This window comes from Equus caballus, chromosome 18 (assembly GCF_041296265.1).
Source record: "Equus caballus isolate H_3958 breed thoroughbred chromosome 18, TB-T2T, whole genome shotgun sequence".
Classification (NCBI taxonomy): domain Eukaryota; kingdom Metazoa; phylum Chordata; class Mammalia; order Perissodactyla; family Equidae; genus Equus; species Equus caballus.
Window position 1 is genome coordinate 73,364,014 of NC_091701.1, and position 15,331 is coordinate 73,379,344.

The following is a 15,331-nucleotide window of genomic DNA, read 5'->3' on the forward strand; positions in this document are numbered from 1 at the left end:
AATTTTGGACCTATTATTTTTTCTCAAAAGAATATATGTTGAAGAAATGACTTAAAGCAGAAATAAGCTTTAGGCACAAAGATGTTATTTTAGTCGGGACTCTTGATTATGAGAAACTCAACTCAAGCTGCTTAAGCCAAAAAGAGGAAATTACATGTTCATATAAACAAACCATCAAACCATGGAAAGTAGGGTTTAGAGCCGGCCTCGGGGTAGACGGATGCGGGAACCTCACAGAATCAAGTCATTCTCTCCCTCTCTTGCTCTCTGTCTCTCACACACAGTCACACAGGCACACGCACACACACACGCACACACACCGAACCCCTCAGCATCTGATGTGGCTTGGTCTCATTCCCACAGCTACAGAAGAAAAACTAAACAAAAACAATGGTGTACATTAATTATTAGGTATTGAAAGATTGTCTTTCCCAACAATAATCAAAATGTTTAAAAAGAGCTCAGGTACCGTCTCCCCAAAGGGTGGAGAACAAGACAGCCACTAGCTTTGGGGTCACATCCTTACTGCTTGTGATCCAAAGGGAATGAGACTGCTCCTCAGCCTGGGTCACAAGCCCCTCACTGAACCAGTTCACGGCCAGCTTTTCCCTGTTCGACCCCGGCTGCGGTGTTATTTTAGATCCTCACAGCACCTCACCTAGGTCGCCTGTCGGCTCTGAACAGGTCTCACAATTGCCATCACCACCCCCCCACCCCACATGCCACACACCCCGTTAAGCCGTCCTGTGCAACGTGACCGGTGTTATTAGGTTTTTCTCTAAAACACAAATCTGATTGGGGCGTTCTTCTGCATCAGCTTTTCACTGGCTCTCCATTGCTCTCAGGAGGAAGTCCGTATTCTCTGGCTCAGCCCATAATGCTGCACAGTCTCCTTCAATGCTCTCCTCGCCCTCTGCTCCTTCACATGCACAGTCCAGGCAGACACACTGCCATTTCCAAGGAGTCTCTGTTCTTGCACGGTTTGACATGCCCAGTTCCAGGCAGACTGCGACCAGCTCTGGGCAAGTGCAGCCCGAGGCCTCCTTGTCTCTGTTCCACACCAGGAGCCTTTTGCTTTATGCCCTGCGGCTTCTCTAACCTCATGAAGTAGGATGTCCATGAGAACCTTCTGTTAAGTTAACTAAACAAGCAGGCCTTTGGACTGAGGTGGCTCTAACGCCCTGGCGGCCTACCAAGCAAACCAAAATTTAAGCCTGTGAATGCTCAAGGTTGCAAAATCAAAACCGAAGGACAACCAATCACAAACAGCCAGCTAGGCTTTAAGCTACAGCCAATCAAATAACTTCCTTGGTTTGCTTCCCCATCTTCTCTATAAATCTATTTCCTGAGCTCTTGTTGGCAGAGTGCTCCTAACCACGTCTGGTTTGGCGCTGCCCTCTTCTAACCGATTTTTGCTCAGATAAACTTAAAATTTTTAATATGCCTCAGTTTACCTTTTAGCACTGCTCAACTTTCAGGCAGGCTCAAGCCAAAAGCCCAGAACAATTGAAGCATATGAGGCCACGCTTGACCAAGAGAAGACCAGAACCAATAGACAAACGCTTTCCCTTTGGTTCCTTGGGAGGACAGTTTTAAGACACATGTCATAAAGCTCCTCAGAAGGTCCCAGGGGATCGAGCACCAGCCACCCACAACAGTGCCAGCCTCAACTGTCCACAACCGTGTGGTGGCTGCTTATTCCAGTTTCACGTCCCCTGGGATCGCAGTCCCAATAATTACCTGAACTCAAATCTTTGCCTCAGGACCTGCTTTGGGAGGACCCAGGCTAAGACACTAAGCTACTTCCAGGCCGACAACTTCCTGGAAGATGATGATCTGACCAAATCAGGACGGAAACCCAAAGTCTGAGAAAAGAAGGAAGACTAGCCAATGAGGAAATAACCGCTATATTCCACTATCTAATTCTAACTCAAATAGAACTGGCGTCCCAAGAAGCCCAATCTCAGAGCAGTTTGGCATTCAAAGCAACAGTCCAGCAACCAAACTAACACTAATAAAATCATGACTATCATCTCTCTGGAAAAGCATCAAGAATAAGGAAGTATATTTTTAATACAAAACAAAACACTGTTTAAAAAAAAATCCTCTCTCTCACCTCCACCTCTTTCGGTGTCCTCCACACGGAACAGACCTGCTTCTCAAGTCCATGTTGTCTCTCCTTGACCTTCAACCTTCAACTACAAAATTCCTTAAAAAAAGACAAAGCCCTCATAGTTCTGGACTTTACTTTCTTTTCCCCCTTTTATCCTCCCTCTTTCTTCTCTCTTGTAAGTAAATCTTGGCCTTTTTCTATGAAAATACCCCAACCCATCTCTTCTATGTCCTGTTTTCTACCATTGTCCCAATTCCACATCACAAAATCCAGAAACCAACCTAGCAAAGACAAAATCTTCCTCAGCTCTCAGAGGAAAAGGCAAGGTGGGGATTCCAGACTCAGAATTCCATTTAGTGGGTAAAAGAGGCTAAGAACACTCAACTTTAATACCGTTGTTCCTAGTCACGCAACATATAAGCTGAACACAAAGGCAGGTACATCTCAAGGTTCCTCGTTCCTCTACAAGGAAAAGAATAAAAGGTGAGTAAAGTGAACAGCCATTAAAGATTCATGTTAACCCGGGAATTCTCATAGTTCATGTGTAATCTATCCACCCATACTTTTGGAGTAGGTGTTGTACAATAATTTTTATATGCACTAAATCCCTTAATATACCTTTGTGACTGAAAAATTGTCTGTAGTTCAGAGATTTCCAGAATTGCTGGAAGAAGGGACTATTTTATGCAGCAATATTCCAATGACACTAAATGGGAATTCAGCAGGGGCATTAATAGAGGATTACCCGGATCACAGCGTATGAACGCTGGAAATCTGATTATAATCATGTGTCATTTGGTGACTCGAAACTCAGGGCCACAGGAGCTATGATCGCTGGGCACTTCCAACTCATCTCTAGGGCTTGACCTGCCACACAGGTGAGACAGGTGTGTTCCCAGGTCAGGGTGTATGCTGTGCGGGAGAGAACTTGCCAGAGTTTGTCTCCCTATCTCTCCTTTTTCCAAGGCTGAGTAAATCTCCTTCTACCTGGCTCCCTCTTTGGATGGGTTAATATCCTTGGTCAAGCCTAGTCCTGTCACCAGGTGTGAGTGGCCAGGAGGGGATGTGGCTTGGGCATCACTTTCACAAAGGGCCTCGAGGGGAGGAGGCTGCTCGGAGAACCAAGAGACGCACTAACGGGGTTAAACAAAGATGTGCATTGTATGCCTCTACGCTTGAACCCAATCCAGGCCACACTGCCTGAATGCACTAAGAAAGAATAATTTAATAAACCTAAAATTGTCTTGTGAGTAGCACAATTATATTATATGTGTTGTACGTGTTAAAGTGTTAGTTACCTCAAGTAAACATTTAAAACAGCACAATTTTTCTCAGTCTGTTTTGCATTTCTTCATTTCTTTTAATACATGGGAATAACTTAGGCCTCTCAAATCCCGAGCAGGCTTGGGTCAAGTAGCTCTTGTCTGGACATTTTGTCCCTAGAGATGGACTTTGTAGATCTCTACATGGTTCGGCTATGTGTTAACTAATTAGCAAATCATAAAATTAAACAACTGTTACCTGAGTGCCTATTCTTTTGAGGCACTGGGCAAAGGTGAAAAAACAGCAGACGTAGTTCTTGCCTTCAAGGACTTTACATTCCAGAGAGAGAGAGGAACTCTAATTACGGGATCTCACGATTAATCTAAAATTGTACTCTTGATAGGTTGTAATAGGGGAATTTGACCTTCTTTGGTGGGAATCAGAAAAGTATTCATGATGAAAGGACAGAGGCTAAACAGATATCTGAGAGGGGAATAGAAATAAAGTCGGAAAAAGTGGCAAGGACAAGGAAGAGAGTCTCAGGCAGAGGGAAGAGCACATTCAAATGCCCTGTGGTAAGAGGAAGCAGTGCAGATTTGAGACTTTGAAAGATGGTCTGAGCCCTGGGCACAGAAAGCCAGAGAGCCAGGGTCAAGATGAGGCTGGTTGAAGGAGATTACTTTGAAACTCCAGGCTTTTTTTTTGAGGGGTAGAGAGGTCATCCCACTGTGGCCCACACACATGACCTTCAAACCCTCCCCAGAATACCACTGTCCCCCACCCCATATGCAAATTCTAATCATCTTTCAGAGCTCAGCTTGAGCCTGGGCTTTCCAGAATGAACCAAGCTAATCACGTATTGCCCTTGAAGCAGGACTTTCTCACCGTGCTTCAGAGTTTGAACAGCAATAAAACTGAGAGGGAACAAACCCGTCACTGGGGAAAGTGCTGCCCAGAGGAAGAGAACTGAAGGAGCAATGTTACAGTGAGTTTAGAGAAGTGGACACAAAATTAGGAAATACTCCCACACAGGAAATTTTTTAAAGTTTTTCCAGATAAGGGGACTTTTCACTCATTCAGAGCAATAGCTTCGCGTTCTTAGGGGAGTTTTCACATACAAATGCTGCAGTGCATGCCAAGGGATGCGGTGTGACGATGGCTTATCAAGAGGCTAAGGTAGAATCAACAGAGCCAGAATTTCGCTCTTTCAGAAGACTTACAAAAATAGACAACTTCTCTTCCGGCCTCTTTGGTCTCGGCTGCAGAAGCGAGATGACGAAGGGAACATCATCATTTGGAAAGCGTCGCAATACAGTGCACACATTGCACAGCCACTGTGGCTCTAAGGGCTACCACGTTCAGAAGTCGACCTGTGGCAGATGTGGAAGGAACCCCGCCAACAGGAAGAGAAAGCATAACTGGAGTGCTGAGGCTCAAAGGCCTACCACCCCGTTGGGTCGAATGCGTGGCCTCAGAACTGTATACCGCAGACTCAGGCATGGGCAGAAGACGGTAAGCTGTTGCAGCATCCCGCTCATCTTAAGGACTTCCATCACTAGCCACGCAATAAGTGTGCCGGTTTAAAAAAGAAATAGGCAAAACCGTGGCAAACTGGTAAAGAAATAAAAGGAGAAAGCATAAATAGACAATATTAGGAACAACGATGGAGCATTACTATAAATACAACAAAGAGTTTTAAAACTAAAAGAGTACTAAGAACAACTTTTTGGCAATAAACCTGAAAACAGATTTAGTGAATAAATGACTATAAAAAATGTAACTCATCAAAATGAATTCAATAAGAAAGTAAGTAAGTTAGAGACCATGTACATAACTGGAATTAGGCAGAAAAAAGTAGATTTACCCTCAAATAATTCAGTGCCAGTTTAGGGCAACTGGCAGAAAAGGCATTCAGGAATTCCTTTAGCAGCAAAATGAGTCGTTTTCTCCACGCTCCTCCAGTTGCCTATCCATGGTGTTCAAAGACAAGACTTACAGACTGAGATTATCGATGACTGAGGCAGATTTTTTTCTCACACTGATATCTTGTCAGCCTGCAAGTTTTCCAGAAATTTCCATCAATAACACTACCCTTAAGGGCCTCTGTTTTAAGCAGATGTGTGCATTGTCACTGGCCTAAAGCATTATGTCAGCAGTTATGAACCTTTTGGTCCGCCAGACATCTTTGAATACCAGTGTCACACTTGGAAGACATCTTCAGACGATACTAAACAAATTAGCAATAATTACAGTACAATCATGCTACAATGTAACAATGTCACTGTGACTGTCAAAGCAGACACAGCTAAGACTGTCACTCTTCAGCACCGTGTTACGATTTGAGCAGACCCTTTTACTGCCTAACCATGCTCTATTATACGTTTTTAAGACAGTGACCTTATGACTCACATCCAAGCAACAGAAGGCACTGGCTTGCACTTTTCCTTATGCCTCTTACATCCCACCCATAGTAAGCTCTACGCCATTGTACATTGTGTCACACAATCCCTTCAGCCTACTCCAGTTGACAGACATCATATGAATATGTGTCCACTGAATCCCAGGAAGAATCACTGTTCCATGTTAGTCTTTCGAAGGGTGCACCTTGCATCTTGTACCCAGCTGAGAACTGCCAGGAGTTCCTAGCAAGCTAACATGCAACAGAGATTCGTTTCCTGAAGCGTGGCATGCATCTTATTGGGGGGTCAGTGAGATGATTGTAGGCAGAACTTTTTCTATTTTAATAGTTATACGTTTATCTTTAATATGTATTAGGAAGAAATGTAACTATCACCTCAAACTTGGGTTTTCAGAGATATTATTGTTTAAAATAATTTAAATTGGCTTACCTAGGAATTTAAACAATATGTTTAAATTTACCTAGTCAGTTCATTTAAATATGAATGTTAAGTCGATAACAGAATGTGTAGTATGAAGATATGGTGAAAATCATGACGGTGGCATATGAGCAACTGAAGTTTAGGAAACTGGTCTACCAACTGCACTCACAAAGGCCCAGTGTCACCCAGCAGAAAGCAAGGACCAAAGGGAAAGTAACACATTAGAAGAACGTGCTTTCTCATAATGATCTCATGTGATCGCCCCTACACAGTGAGCTGGGAAAGAGACGGAGTTCTGAGGCAGCTCTCCCACTACACAGGCGGGAGGGAGGGAGACATTACTGTCCTCACCCCAAGAAGTAAACGGAAGCTTCTAGGGCATCCCAGGTAGGAGGTGAAGGGATCAGGTTTCTCCGTGGAAAGATACATGTGACGGTCTTGAGGACTTTGAGTGTCATAAGGGAGAAGAACTTCGTATTCTTAGATATAAATGGGATTTGAATTTATCACACAAAATGGAGGAAATTTTCCTCCTTGAAGCCAGATTTGTTCTGTGTCTTACTCAGAAATACGTTAACTCCAGAACTAGGGACATGACAGTACAAGAAACAGAACTGTGGTCTCTAGACATCATTTCCCAGCTCTTTTTTTGACCTTAAGCAAGTCACTTCCCCCGTCTGGCCGGCCAGATGATCTTTCAGAGCTCTGCCTGTTCCAGCACTGTGTGACTCCCATCATAATGTTTATGAGAAGAAAAGAGAAGAAAAATCCAGACTTTACTGATGCCAAATGTGAAGCCCAGGGACACAGCCGCTGGAATAATCTAGATTTGGGCCTGAATAGTGACAAGAATGAAAACAGGATTCCTAGGGGCAGTTACAGAAAGCCTCCAGACCAGGAGCTGATGTTGAATGTGGCAAAGGTCATCATTAGGAGCAGGAGTCCAAAGGGATCTCACCTGGGACCCACAGGGGGCAGGACTTAACAAGCCCTAACGCTCCTAGAACTTGAACATGCAAGTAGACTTACTTGATCAGAAGTGTAACAGTGAGACTCAGGACTTGCTCACAGACTGGAAGAGTGATGAGGGCTTGCCTCACTTAGCAGATTCGATCAGCATTGTGGATCCATTCATAATGCTGCCTTATTCACTAATTTCTTCATTGTCTTGGGCCAGATTTCCCAGAAGCTGACTCTGAGATGAGGATTCGTGTGCAAGTGATTGCGATAAGAAGGCTCCAAGGAAAGGAGTAAGAAAGTGGGGAAGCAGGATAGGGAAGGGAAGAAGCCAGAGCCAGGCTGGTGAAGCCCCAGCCTCAGCCTGATCCTGAGGGAAACTCTGGAAGGTTGGTTACCCCACAGAATCTGTCCTGCCTCAAGGCAAGGGAGCTGGGCTTTCTACTCCTGCATCAGTCAGTCACTGCCTTGTGGCTGCCCTGAAGGCGTTAAACGCCTCTGTACTTTCACCCCTGAGAAGTGTCCCGATCAAGCCGCTTCAGTAGCCCTAGGGTAGTTCTCCAAAGAAGGCTGCAGGTTTAAGCTTTTAGGAGGGAAGCTCCTAGAAGCTGTGGGTAGGAACACAGAACTGGTAAAGGCTGCTGAGGGGACAAGGCGAAACACCAGCAGTATCCTCGATAGTCTCATATGACCTACTTTTCTCCCCATTCAGATAATCAACTTATATGGAAAGAAGCATGGGTTTTGGAGTCAGACAGACCTGGACTTGAATTCCAGCTCCATCAGTAATGAGGCCTGTGACCCTGAAGAGCTTAACTGCTCTGAGTCTCAGTTTTTGCATCTGCAAAGTTTAATTGATTTACCTCAAATAAAGTGCATTTTAATCAGTTCTAAGATGCACATATTTTCAAATTTAAAATCTTTGAAATCAGAATACATCTTACAATCACTGTTGGCCAGGCAGTAATCACGATAGAGTTGTCCCTGGCCGTGCTTGCGTGAACTTGGTCCTAGCTGCTCGAATTATCATCCCCTTAATTGAGTTACAACGCACTGTTGATAGTTTACATGCTTTAATCACCATTCAAAATGTCTCCAGAATGATTACATTATGATTCAACATTGACATGAAAAGCTTGAATGGAAACTACAGCAGAAAATGGAAACAACAGTGGAATGTGAATTTGGTATTAAAGATGCAAATATTCCTCTTAGGACGAATGACCACAGTTACATATTTTTAGCAAGAACCGTACCCACAGGGAGATGAATCTGCATTACATTTTATTATGGAGAAATGGGCAGGATTGCCTATCCTGGCAGCCAGAGGCAGGAGAAATTGCCAAATCCTTCAGGATAGATGAAAGAAATTTCAGGGCCACAAGAGGCCGGTGTGACTGATTCATGACGGCACAGCACTATCAGGTGTCACAGTTTAGTTGGCAGGTTTTTTCTTTCCTCCTGGTACATAAAATGATGAACCTCACAGTCAGCGATATCTTAGAGTTGAAGAAATTCCCCCAAATTCCGAACGCCACAGTCACGTTAGGCTGTGCCCTGGAGCTGACAGTGCCGAGCAGGATGTGTGGAGAGAAGGCCACCAGGAAAGAAGAGATGGTAGGGACAGGCCAGACCTCGTGCACCTGGCTCTGGGTGGCAGTGAAGAGCAAACATGGGAGGGACTCGGACCTGAGGTGCTGGGGAGCCTTGAATGTATGAAACAGAGTTGCCTGACTCTGCCTCTGCTCTACACCCACTAGGGAGTCCCTCTCCTCAGGGGTCACATGCAGACACTTAATCCCCATGCTGCCCAAACAGAAGGCCCTGGAAGGACTCCTGAGGGTCCGCTGGACCAGGTGTGACCCCTTTAGTGGCTGGTTGGGGCCAGCAGGCCCAAGGAGGGCAGTGGAAGAACACTGGGGGTGGAAAGAGGCTGAGGGCAGCAGCTACTCACCAATTAGTGTGGAAACACTGTGATATTTAGAAAATCACTGTGGCCACACTGGTGTTTACCAGTTGGCCATCAGCCCCGCTACGACCCTTTCTTCTCCATCTCTCCTTCCCTGTCCGTCTCTCCTTCCTTGAACAACATAAAGAGTAAGAGCCAGGCTATGGAGTCGGCCATGGGCCTGAGTCCCTGCTTGCTCACTTTAAGCAGGCCATTAATTTCTCATGGTCTCAACTTTTTCATTTATCTAATGGAGAAGACACTTGATCCCAAAGGTTTCTAGAAATAAATGAGATAAGGTGGATATCGTGCTTAAGCATGGGGCCCAGCACATAGTTGTCTGCAAACTGAAGCTACTGGGGTCGTTATCTGTTTCTCGTGCTTGAAGGAACCAGAAAATTTGCCCAGTGATTACCGGATGACTCACATTATCCCCGCCATGTTGAAGACGTGGGCTTTAGGGTTTGACTGCTGATAGCCATTAAAATACAACCACAGTGAGAACATCTGGTTTCAATTGAAAGTCTAGTTCCTGTGTTCTTCCAATCAATTTAGGGTTTCTTCCCCGCCCTCCACCCCACCAAAACAATTGAAAGCTTTGTACTAAATTTACCATTTCTAAGTGGGTTGAAAATGTGCTTTATTAAAAAACAAATAGTAGGCTCCAGGACACTATGGGAGAGAGCTATCTATTTTGGCAAGTTGCCTTTCCATTAAGTGCCTATTACACAGTCAACTCACCATGGCAAAGCTGTTGAGACATTTCTCACTGACCTTTCTGGCCCCAATTATCTAATGCTCAGGAAAGCTTTTATGGAAAATATCATCACAATTCACAGCTAATGGGTGAGCTGAGCACTGTGTCTTTAAAATATGCCTCCTTATCTTGTGTTGACGCTCAGTTAGTACTATCTTTCACTATTAACATACAATTACAGTGAACATGCTTGTGGTTACATCTTTGTGCCTTTTGTCTAATTATTTCCTTAGAAATTCTTAAAAATAGAATGCCTAGGATAAATGGTATATAGATTTTTTTAATTGAACATATAGTGCCCTCTAGAAAGTTTTTACCAATTTACAATTTTATCAATAGTATATGAAACTATCTTTCCTCATAGTCTCAGCAACATTTAAATCCTTACCAGTCTGGTAGGTGAAATGTCATCTTATTGTTTTAATCTGCATTTCTTCAGTTCTTCTTTAGTTAAGCGTCTCTGTGTTTGCTTATTCACCATGCGGGCCACTACTGTGTTTGAGTCCTTTGCTCATTTTACAATACACTGCTGACATTTTTATTGAGTTATAAGAATTCTTTAAAAATATATATAATAAACATTATTTATAATAAATAATCCAAATAAAAAACTCATATAATCTTATAGAGAGGGTATTTTAAGATTTCAGCTAATGGGGCCAGCCTGTGGCCAAGTGGTTAAGTTCACATGCTCTGCTTCGGCGGCCCAGGGTTTCGCCAGTTCGGATCCCGGGTGTGGACATGGCACTGCTCATCGGGCCATGTTAGGGCGGTGTCTCACACACCACAACCAGAAGGACCCACAACTAAAAATATACAACGATGTACTGGGGGGATTTGGGGAGAAAAAGGAAAAATAAAATCTTTAAAAAAAAGATTTCAGCTATTATAATCTTGTCTGGTAGAAAAAAGTTAGAGTCCTCATGTTTTCATTTCAGATATATTGTTTAGAGTAAATTCGAGATAATTTTGCACAAGTCAACAAGACCTGGCCACAATATTTTGGTTACCACTTTAGGAATCAAGATAAATGAATGAGCTATGAGTAATTAATCTTTGCTCCTCTGAGCAAGTCTAGGAATAAATAAGGAGGCCCTGACCTTGAGGTAACAACCTTGGGGAAGGGAGAAGGGAGAGGACCTGGGAAGGGCAGACCTTGCCAGTATTTTCCTGCTGTTAGTTGATGAGGGTAAAAATTGGCGACGACTCTCCACAGCCTGAGATCCTTCAGCACTTCGCAGTGGAGGGCACAGCAGCCCTCATCCACACCTGGCTGTGTCCCGAGTGAGGGTGAGTGGGTGAGGCTGGGAGGAGGCAGACAGCAGGCAGGACTTCTTCCAGGAGACAGCAGGTTGAGAGCAGGAACAGCAGCGAAGGGAGGAGGGGTAAACTGAGCATCCTATAGGCCAGGCCAGCTCCCTCCATCCGCGTAGGGTGGGGGGGTCAGCCTGCAGGATGGCCGGCCGTCCTTCCCAGAACCTCAAAGCTTTGGGAGGCCTGGGGGGCCCTCAGTGGTAGTAGTAGAAGAGGTGTCCCCTTCTCCGTTGACTAAGTCACCTCAGGAGTAAATCTGTTTATGTGTTAAGGTCATGGGTTCTTCTCTGGTCTTGTTTCTATGCGGTGATGGAAGGTATGGTTTGGTTTTTGTTTTTATTGCTGATCATTTTTTTTTAAAGATTTTATTTTTTCCTTTTTTCTCCCCAAAGCCCCCTGGTACATAATTGTATATTTTTAGTTGTGGGTCCTTTTAGTTGTGGCGTGTGGGACGCTGCCTCAGCATAGCTTGATGAGCGGTGCCATGTCCGAGCCCAGGATCCGAACCAGCGAAACCCTGGGCCGCCATCGCCGAGCCCGCGAACTTAACCACTCGGCCACGGGGCCGGCCCTGCTCACCATTTTTATTCACCAGTTTATCTGTGAATCTCCATTCTTTTCCGACTGAATTATAAACTCCTTCAAGGTGGAGTTTCTTTGTAGAATTGTTAACATTTAGCAAAGTTTTAAGTACACAATACTCAAATGTTTCTATCTACATATCACACAACCTACTCATATATAACAGAATTTTTCAAAGATTAAATAATACTACATAAATTAAATATTTTATTACTGAACTTTGCTTAGTTTCCAGATCTGTAAAATGGGAAGGAAGAAGAGAGAATACACAGGAAGCCAAATGGAAAACGAGATATTCTTTCTAGGTCACAGAATTTTATAACTAGAAGGGTCTTAGACATCATTAATCTAACACCTTCCTCCCTCCCTTCCTCCTTTTGAATCTGGAATATGTTATCTTCCTTTAGAGGTGTTGAGTGGTTTCTGGCAAGTGGTTAAATCACTGCCAGATCTGCTCCGTCACATCAGATTTAATCTTAGGTGTCAGTAGGGTGGGACTGTTTTGGTATTGTCCTGAATCTAGTGTGGTTCTTATTCCTATGGCATGGCATTTCTGGGTCTTAACTGAATACCCCAGGTGTTCAGAGAGCTCTCTTCACTCTGGCTTGGCTAGAACCCCAGTGTCTCCATGCACTGCACTGCCTACCTCCAGTCCGATCTCTTTTCTCCACCCTTACTGCCAGACCTCTCTCTCTCCACTGGGCCCTGTGGAGTCTGTCCTGTGGGTGAGTATCCAGCACCAGCTTAAAACCCCAGGAGAACTCTCGTGCAGACTCCAGGGCACTCCTGCCCAGCTCCCTCTTCCTTAGTATCCTGCTGCCCAAGGTCTCTCCACCTCAGCACCTCTGGACTCTGATGTCACCTTCTCAACCACAGAGCGGCCGCAGTCTAGACTGTGCACCACAGTCTAGAACGTGTCCCATGGGGCCGGCTCCATGGCCGAGCGGTTAAGTTCACGCACTCCGCTGCAGTGGCCCAGGGTTCGGGTCCTGGGTGTGGACATGGCACCGCTCGTCAGGTAACATTGAGGTGGCGTCCCACATCCCACAACTAGAAGGGCATGCAAGTAGGATATGCAACTGTGTACAGGCGGGGTTTGGGAAGATAAAGTAGAAAAAAAAAAAAAGATTGGCAACAGTTGTTAGCCCAGGTACCAATCTTTAAAAAAAAAAAAAAGGAACATGTCCCAGACAGAAAGCCAGCGGGAAGGTGGGGACTCACCCTTAGTGTTTCTCTGCTCTGCAGGGATCACAGTCCCGCACTGTCTGGAGCGAATCCAGGGCCTGAAACAGCTGCTTCATACGTTTCATCCCATTCTATCGCTGTTCATGGAGGGGAGAAAGCCCATGATGTATTACCTTTATTTTATTTATTACCTTTATTTTACTGAGAGGAAAATGATACTCTGAAAGAAGGAATGACTAACCTTTTTTGCTGGTTTGTTTTTCTTTTTTAAAAAAACAGTATCATAAATATTGCTTTGTAGGAGCCTTTTTTTTTTTTTTTTTACCTGCGAAACACGAGCAATTCCCCACGTCATTAGATATTCTTCTACGGCATCATTTTTAATGACTGGTATTTTAGTGTAAGGATATGCCACAATTTATTTAACCAATCCTCGGAAAGCATTTTAACCTAAAATAGAAGTATTACCAATTCTAAGTAGTAAAAATAAAAACAAAAACAAAAAACTATGAATCATGGAAACTTCTCTTCAAGAAAATGAGTATTTTGTTGCCTTGGTACAAAGACTTAAAGCTAGGTCCCCCAGTGTCGCCTGGCAGAGCCCCTGGAGTTTTGCTTTGACAGCAGATGCTCAGTACTAGGTGAGCATGATCTGAATCTAAAAGGAAACCCCCGGGTTCCCAGGCATCCCTCTTTGCCTTCTCTCCTCTCAGTCCCTCCACAATCTCATTCACCCTGCAGCTTGATTTACCCTAAAAAACTAACAGCACATACCAATTCTCTACAATTGGTGTGATGTACGTCCCTTCTTCACCTGGCCCGGCCCACCTCTCACCTCAGCTCGCCTCCAGAGTCCTGTACTCCAGCCCCTGTCATCTTCCCACGCCCTCAGGTCACTTTGCAAGCGCTGATGGCTTTGCTGGCAGCCTATCCCCCACATCTCACATGCCTGTCTTTCAAAACTCAGCTCAGATATTGCTTCACCTGAAGGCCTTCCATGACGTTACACCAACCCCGACCTGGAGTGGGCCGACGCCCGCACCCACCTCTGCACTGTTCACACCCTGTGCTCTCTCCAGGACTCATCACATGAAGTCATAATGCTCTTTCCCTGCCCTTCTCACCCACTCGTTTGTAAATCCTTGAGGGTACCGCGATCCTCAGCATCTTGTGCATGTCTGTGCTCAAGAAATGTTTAGTGAAGGAACTCAAACTGCTCTTTTAAATTTCTCACCCTATTTCATTCTTTGGCTCCCTACTGCCCTGAGTGCAAACATCCTGCCGGGTTTTCAGTATCCCAGTGGGCCCATCCCCAAATCCTCTTCCCCTCCACTCCTGGCACACATCCTCCCTCAGCCGGGCAATCTGCACGTCATCCTGACCCCTAGCCTCCTCATTCCTACCGCTAAGCCGCTCTCACAGCCCGGGTTGCTCTCCTCATAGACACATCCAAGGGCAAATTCAAGACCTTTCTCCTACTTGAAGTTTTCCATGATGACTCTTTTCAATTTGTTTGTTTAGTGATAATACAAGCCTTCTTTAAGATGGTCTGATTTCAAATACTTGGTTAGTAATCTTTGATTTGTGTCCTGATATTTTGGTCATAAACCACACTCTATTCACCTGGCCCTCTCTTACTCTTACTGAGATTTCCTTTGAATCAGCACAGTGTTATTTTCTAATTTCACTTTATTTTGTAAATATATAAGGTCCAAATAAACGTAATTTCAGACTCACTTGTTGCTCCACGAGTTTATTAGATCCCATATAATCACGTCTTCCCCTGGAGGATGAATCTTCCTTGTACATTCTGTTATCGCTCCACAAAACTCTTAGAATACTGTTATGCCCATAATCAACAATAAATTATTACCTTATTCATTGATTTTAGGTAGTTAAAACATTTTGCTAAATGTTTTAGAAAAGAATTATTCAATATTATAAAATAATAATAATTAATTATATTCTGTTATAAAAGGCTATAAAGGAAAAGTTCATCCTACCCCACTAACAGGATTTATACTTATTCTAAATCAATGGAGGCCAAAATAATGAGGTTTTACTTTATTTCACAGAGTCTTACAGTAGGAGGGGAATGTCAAAACTACTTAATCCAATACGCCCATTCAACAGTCTTCCCCTCCATCAGCTCCACCGTGAAGCTTTGCAGCAAAACCCACCGTGACAAGGAGAGCCCTACGCTCTGAAGGCAGCTCGGTTAGAAAGCGCTTCCTCGTGCTGTTTCCCTGCAACCTCCTCCACTTGTCCTAGTTTTGCCCTCTGGGGACCGAACAGAACAAGTGCACTTCTTCCACAAGATGGCACTTCTAGGATTTAGAGACGGTTATGATGGCCTCTCCCATCCCTCCCCC

The 15,331-nt window shown here is 44.4% G+C and overlaps 1 protein-coding gene across 1 annotated transcript in view; it reads right to left on the minus strand.

The window, feature by feature from the left end:
- The window catches only part of ANKRD44 (ankyrin repeat domain 44), a 348,870-nt gene extending 334,854 nt beyond the window's left edge, over positions 1-14,016 (minus strand). The window contains exons 1-2 of the mRNA XM_070241459.1: positions 13,795-14,016; positions 12,996-13,096 (exon numbers count right to left, since the gene is read on the minus strand). The gene's annotated coding sequence lies outside the window, so the exon portion shown is untranslated. The remainder of the gene's footprint in view (positions 1-12,995; positions 13,097-13,794) is intronic.
- Between the last annotated feature and the right edge of the window lie 1,315 nt (positions 14,017-15,331).